Source organism: Eurosta solidaginis, chromosome 2 (assembly GCF_040869045.1).
Source record: "Eurosta solidaginis isolate ZX-2024a chromosome 2, ASM4086904v1, whole genome shotgun sequence".
In the NCBI taxonomy this organism is placed as follows: Eukaryota; Metazoa; Arthropoda; class Insecta; order Diptera; family Tephritidae; genus Eurosta; species Eurosta solidaginis.
In genome coordinates this window covers 117,058,449-117,065,011 of record NC_090320.1, presented here as the reverse complement: position 1 = coordinate 117,065,011, position 6,563 = coordinate 117,058,449, and the positions used below count along the sequence as shown (strand labels likewise).

Genomic DNA, 6,563 nt, shown 5'->3' with positions numbered 1-6,563 from the left:
GCATCAAGTTGATCAGGCTTGATACAATCATCGTTCCGCTGTCAGGGCTGTACACTAATTGAACGAACTGAACGAATAACTTTTTAAATTGGTAAGTTATATTTTTCCCTTTTCTTTATTCGTTCAGTTTAATAAATTTGAGTGTTTTATTGAAAACGTAAAATGTAGGTAGTAATTCAAATTTTTTTTTCATAAATGTATAAGTTTAAGAACTTGTTCAGCACTAATATTAAAATTCATAGATATATATGCGTGTGAATATATATTTTAGGGCTAAAATTGTACATATCCATTTTATTCATTTATTTATTTATTTTTTAGTAATTTTCCTTAATCTATTTTTGTGTATCGTTCTAGGTTTTTTTTGTGTGTTTCATCATCGACATTAACACCGTCGACCTTTTGAACCTGAAATGGGCCTTTATAGATGCTGTTATGTTTTTCGTAAGGGTCTTTCGACTAGTATCAAATCATTTATTTTCAAATTTAACGGTCGCACGCCTTTATCATATAGCAACTTGTTTCAAGCTTTGTGTTTACTTATCAAACTTTTTGCAAGATTATGCAATTTTTGCATCCTATACTTGGCATAGTTATCAATATTGTAAATAGGATCGATTGTAACAGTTTGTACCTCTTTCGGTAATATAGTGTGTTTGCCGAAAACTAACTCAAATGGCGTTATCTTATTATCAAAAGCTGAGTTAACGGTTACGTTATGGTGAAATGTGAAATATTTTAAGTAGGTATCCCAGTCAGAAGATGTTTCATTCAAGTATTCGCGAAGATATTCATTAAAAACAGGATGGTTACGTTGTTGTTGTTGTTGTAGCAATGCTCGCCCCACCTAATAGCCGCGACCGATCACAAATTGTCATCAATATCCTCTAACGGGAGTCCAAGGAAACTTGCCGTTTCAACAGGGGTGGACCATAAGGAAAGGGGTGTTAGAGGCGTTGGTTCCACATTACAATTAAAGAGATGGTTGGTGTCATGTGGGGACACATTACAAGCAGGGCATACATTTTGTATGTCGGGGTTGATTCTGGATAGGTAAGAGTTTAACCTGTTACAGTATCCAGAACGAAGTTGAGCAAGAGTGACACGCGTTTCCCTGGGGAGTATGCGTTCCTCTTCTGCGAGTTCTGGATATTTTTCTTCAAGTACTGGATTCACCGGGCAATTCCCGACATAAAGGTCCGACGCCTGTCTATGGAGTTCACCAAGGACCTGCTTGTGTTTTTCCGCTTCATACGGCTGGGTTCTCAGGTGCCGTATTTCCTCAAAATGCTTACGGAGATGACTCCTTAGGCCCCTAGGCGGTGCTGGTTCGTCAATCAGGTGTCTGTTGGGATGCCCAGGTTTCTGGGTATTCAACAGAAACTGTTTGGTCAGCATCTCATTTCTCTCCCTGATGGGGAGTATTCTCGCCTCATTATGCAGGTGGTGTTCTGGGGACATAAGAAGACAACCCGTGGCGATTCTGAGAGCAGTATTTTGGCAGGCCTGTAGTTTCTTCCAGTGGGTGGTTTTTAGGCTTGGCGACCATATGGGTGACGCGTAGCACGTAATCGGCTGGCTAATTGCTTTGTATGTGGTCAAGAGCGTTTCTTTATCTTTTCCCCAGGTACTGCCAGCAAGGGATTTGAGGATTTTATTACGGCTCTGAATTCTTGGAACAATTGCGGTTGCGTGCGCACCAAAATGTAGATCCTGATCAAACGTCACACCCAAGATTTTGGGGTGTGGGACAGTCGGTAGCGTAGTGCCATCAACGTGGATGTTCAATATGGTCGACATTTGGGGCGTCCATGTTGTAAATAAGGTCGCGGAAGATTTAGTCGGTGACAATGACAGGTTTCGCGAGGCGAAAAAACTGGAGAGATCAGGGAGATAGCCGTTTATTTTGTTACATAGCTCATCGATCTTTGGGCCTGGGCCTGTGGCCATTATTGTGCAGTCATCGGCGTAGGAAACGATTGTGACTCCTTCCGGTGGTGAAGGTAGCTTAGATATGTAGAAATTAAACAAAAGCGGGGATAGGACACCACCCTGTGGCACCCCTTGTTTAATTCTCCTTTGTTTTGATGTTTCGTTTCTGAATTGCACCGATGCCTGCCGACCACCCAGATAATTTGCGGTCCACCTTTTAAGACATGGGGGAAGGGTAGACCCTTCCAGGTCTTCCAGTAACGAGCCATGGTTGACCGTATCAAAAGCTTTTGATAGGTCTAACGCTACGAGTACTGTTCTATGGTGGGGATATTGATTCAAACCGCAATTTATCTGGGTGCTAATGACATTTAGCGCGGAGGTAGTGCTATGGAGTTTTCTGAAGCCATGCTGATGAGGGGCTAGCTGCAAATGTGCTTGGAAATGAGGGAGCAAAATGGCTTCAAGCGTCTTTGCCACTGGCGATAGGAGAGATATCGGACGATATGACTCACCTACGTTAGCTGGTTTCCCAGGCTTTAGTAGCGGGACCACCTTGGCCATTTTCCATTTCTCGGGGATGACAAAGGTGGAAACAGACAGGTTGAAGACATGCGCTAAATATTTGAAACCCTCTTTCCCTAGGTTTTTAAGCATCGGCATGGCTATGCCGTCTGGGCCCACTGCTTTGGATGGTTTAGCGCGACCAATGGCGTCCTCAACCTCTCTAGCGGTGATGGTAATTGGTGACGCGCTGAGTTTGTGTTTATGTGCACGTCTATTGGCTCTCCGTCTATCTTTGTCGACCGTAGGATGCATTATATATTGTCGGCAGAAAGCGCTCGCGCATTTTTTCGCATCCGACAGCACCTTATCGCCAAAGGCGATGGAAATTTTGTCTTTGTGCTTAGTCGGATTCGATAGGGACTTTATGGTGGACCAAAGTTTACCTACACCGGTAGAGAGGTTACAACCTCTTAGGTGCTCTTCCCATTTCGCCCGCTTGTGTTCGTCCACAAGCAATCTGATGCGTTGGTTTATATCCCTTATTTGGGGGTCGCCTGGATCAAGCTGTCTTATAAGGTCGCGTTCCCTCGCTAAGCTCGCGGCCTCCGCCGGGAAGTGGGGCCGGATTTCGGGAATTCTCCCGGCGGGAATGAAATGTGCCGAGGCGGATTCAATGACCTTACGGAAGGCACGCTCCCCTTGGCGGGCATCAGTCGGGATAGGGAGGGCAGCAAAGCTGCTGTCTGTTGCAGATTTATATTCTTCCCACTTTCCTTTTTTGAAGTTTATGAAAGTGCGTTTTTCGGTGACGATGAAGTCGGCGGTACGCTCGAACGAAATTAGTATGGGCAGGTGGTCGGATGCCAATGTTACCATCGGCTGCCAGTTGACGCAGTTTACGAGTTCTGCGCTCACGATTGAGATATCTGGCGAGCTATGACAGCTTCCTACCATACGTGTGGGGGGCGTCTCCGTTAATTGTGCAGAACGTCGTTTCGTCTATTTGATCCGCCAACATCTCACCCCTACTGTCCGCCCGCAAGTTTGAATGCCATAGGTCGTGATGGGCATTGAAATCGCCTAAGATAATGCGATTGTTGCCAGTGAGTAAGGCCTCGATATTAGGGCGGTATCCACTGGGGCAACAGGTGACAGGAGGGATGTAGATGTTGATGATTTCTAGATTTGCATCGCCTGACCGGACAGATAGGCCTTGACGTTCTAAGACATTGTCACTGCGGTCGATGCCAGGATCAAATATATGATATTGCACAGAGTGGTGTATAATAAACGCGAGGCCGCCTCCATTTCCGCTCTCGCGGTCTTTCCTGTGGACATTATAACCAGAGCAGGTCTGCAATGAAGATCTTGCTGTGAGTTTAGTCTCTTGAATCGCAGCAATGCGGATGTTGTGCCGCTTCATGAAATCGACTATCTCCGTAATCTTCCCAGTTAGTCCATTACAGTTGAACTGCAGAATTCTGAAGTGCATGAGGGGTGACGCCGCCACTCTAGGGGTAAGTGAGGGGTGACTACGCCTAGGTTGTGGAAGGCCAGGACGCAATTGCTGTTGTGGCCTTGGGACTGGGCGCCCTTGGGCAAGCATTGGGGTACCCGGATGATTTGGGTTTGCGACCTGGCAACATGGCGCGATGAAACCCGTCGAGGGGTTGCCGTCGCGGAGACCAGAACATCTAGGAAAGTGGCACCACCCAAGGCAGGAGCTGCATTGAGCGGATGTCGCAAACCTATATATTCTGTGCTGGCAGACGGTGCAAACGGAGGCAGGGACTAAGAGTCTGTTTCCCTGACCTGCACGATTGCTGCCAGAAAAGAGGGGAGGAGAAGAAGACGGGGGCAGGGGCTGATGCTCAGCATTGCTACCAGCTCTACTACGAAGGTAGTAGTTATGAGTGGTATCAGCTGTTTGAGTTGTTGGCGCCGTGGGGCGCGAGCAGCAGCGGGTACTTGTTGTGGCTTGCTGAGCAGCGAAGCTGCTGGAAGGTAGTGGGGATACGCTTAGGCGTAGACTACGGGACGCCCTTGGGCGTGAGCAGCAAGGAGCCACAAAAGATTTATAAAAGTTACGTGGACGTCGGGTTTTGGGATCAAGCCCAGAACAACCTGTCCGGTGCAACCATCCCTTGCACGAGACACACTGAACAGAGTATGACCGTCCTAAAAAGATTCTTTTCTGGCAAATGCAGCAAAACCATTTCTCAGGACCGGGGTGAGGAGACGGACCCGTATTGGGTTCGATACCTTCCCGGAGTAAGAGAATATGTAGCAGTCCTGCTGCAAGGAGCTGCTGGGAGGATGACAATTTGTGGGAGGGACGAAACAAATTAAATGGGGTCACACTGAAATGACAGTCCTTGGTCGGGAAAAATCCCGAGTCGCTCCGGTACATAGAACTGACTGCCTTGGGATGGTTACGTTCTATTGTAATGGTGGTGAGCCGTAGAAAAGTTGTGGTATATTTTTAAAATATTACATAATTCGTTAAAGATTTCGTTTTTATACTACGTGCCTAAATCCGTTCTAATGGCATTCATTACACCGTAGGTAAGAATGAACCCTTCGAAAATGGCTTTGGTTACAGTACTGGCTGTTTTATCAGGTATTACTATGGTTACAAGGTATTTTGTCACATATCAAGGTAACAGCAAACTTCTTACCGATATCAGAGGTTGGTAAAGGGACGATTGTGTCTACTACAACAACATCGAAATGTTTTATTGGTGTTGCCGTAATAACAAATTTTTCTTTATTGCAGAGCTTCACAAATTTGGATTTATCTCTCGTCATAGTTTTCCAATGAAACTTTGTTTTCAGTTTCGCGTATAGCTTTTTTGTTCCACAACGACCGCCTGATAACGGTGTAGTGTAAACAGCCAACAATTTCAATGCCAAATAAGTAAATCAGTTAATATGCTACCCTGTAACAAAGAGAGTCTACATTTTCATCAACACATAAAAAGGCATCTGCTAATTGTTGCTGACATAGCCATTCACACGATTTAATACAGGTGTGTGTACAACGCACGACCAAACCAAATTTGCATTCCGGAAAATTTGCGGACGTTGCATTCCCCACAAAAGTCACAGCTCAACACAGAAGTGTAGGTATATATTTTGTGTCGAGTTGTTTGTAGGTATGTAAGTATGTATGCTTAAGGTAAATATGTATGTAAGTATGTATGCTTAAAGTAAATATGTATGTAAGAATATGTGTACAATAATTTAGTATAAATAAGCTGACAATATTTGAATAAAGAAGCATTCGCTCATTGATGTTAAAAACTCACAGAACCAATTACTGCATTTTAATCTTTTATATGGCGATCCTGCCTATGATCCTACTGGCGGATTATTCAGCCTAATTCATTGGTAAGGATTTTACTGGCTGATTACAACCTAAGCCTTGTAAAAGAAAAAAAAGAGAAATGATAATTAAACTCGGGCAGCAACAGTAAAAATTGCGGCAATTGGAAGAACTCAACAAAACATACATTGGAACGATACAGAGAAGATCAGCATGGCCCCTGCGCAAGGATGACACCGAAATCGTGAAACCTTCAGGACTAGCAGCTAATAATTATAAGTATAATACGTATATTAGCTTAACTTTGACAATTTAAAAATTATTTTTAAGCAGGAAAATATTCGGGCAACCTAACGGCTGCCTATTGAAAAGCAAAAATTATATTTTTGCTGTAAAAAAATTTTTTTTTTCCTAATTAACATAAAAACCAAGGCCAGTAATATAAACATTAGGGTGTTGAAAAAAAAAATATAAAATAAAATTATAGAAAGATGATTTTAAAATTATGGAAAGACCAAGGAAAATTAAAACTTAATTTGGTTGAAATGTCATTGGAAACTTATTGAGATGCCTGGGGAACAAACAATATGGAATGTTAGAGACCCACACGCAACAGCAGCAGGTGGGAAGTCAAATTTATGGGAAGAACAGATTAAAATATTGAAAAAAAAAAAATGTTTAATAAAAAAAAAAGAAAAACAAAAAAAAAATTGTTTCTTCATATTTTTTTTTACGATGGGATGCCAAGAATCAAAAATAGAAAAACCAACGGCGAACGTTGTAAACTCAGTCCAAGTAG

The 6,563-nt window shown here is 43.4% G+C and overlaps 1 protein-coding gene and 1 pseudogene across 2 annotated transcripts in view; one reads left to right on the top strand and one right to left on the bottom strand.

Moving 5' to 3' along the window:
- Nucleotides 1-6,563, bottom strand: part of gus (gustavus) — a 336,617-nt gene that overhangs the window by 285,202 nt on the left and 44,852 nt on the right. The window lies entirely within an intron of this gene.
- On the top strand, nt 5,928-6,028 carry LOC137242953 (U6 spliceosomal RNA; annotated as a pseudogene).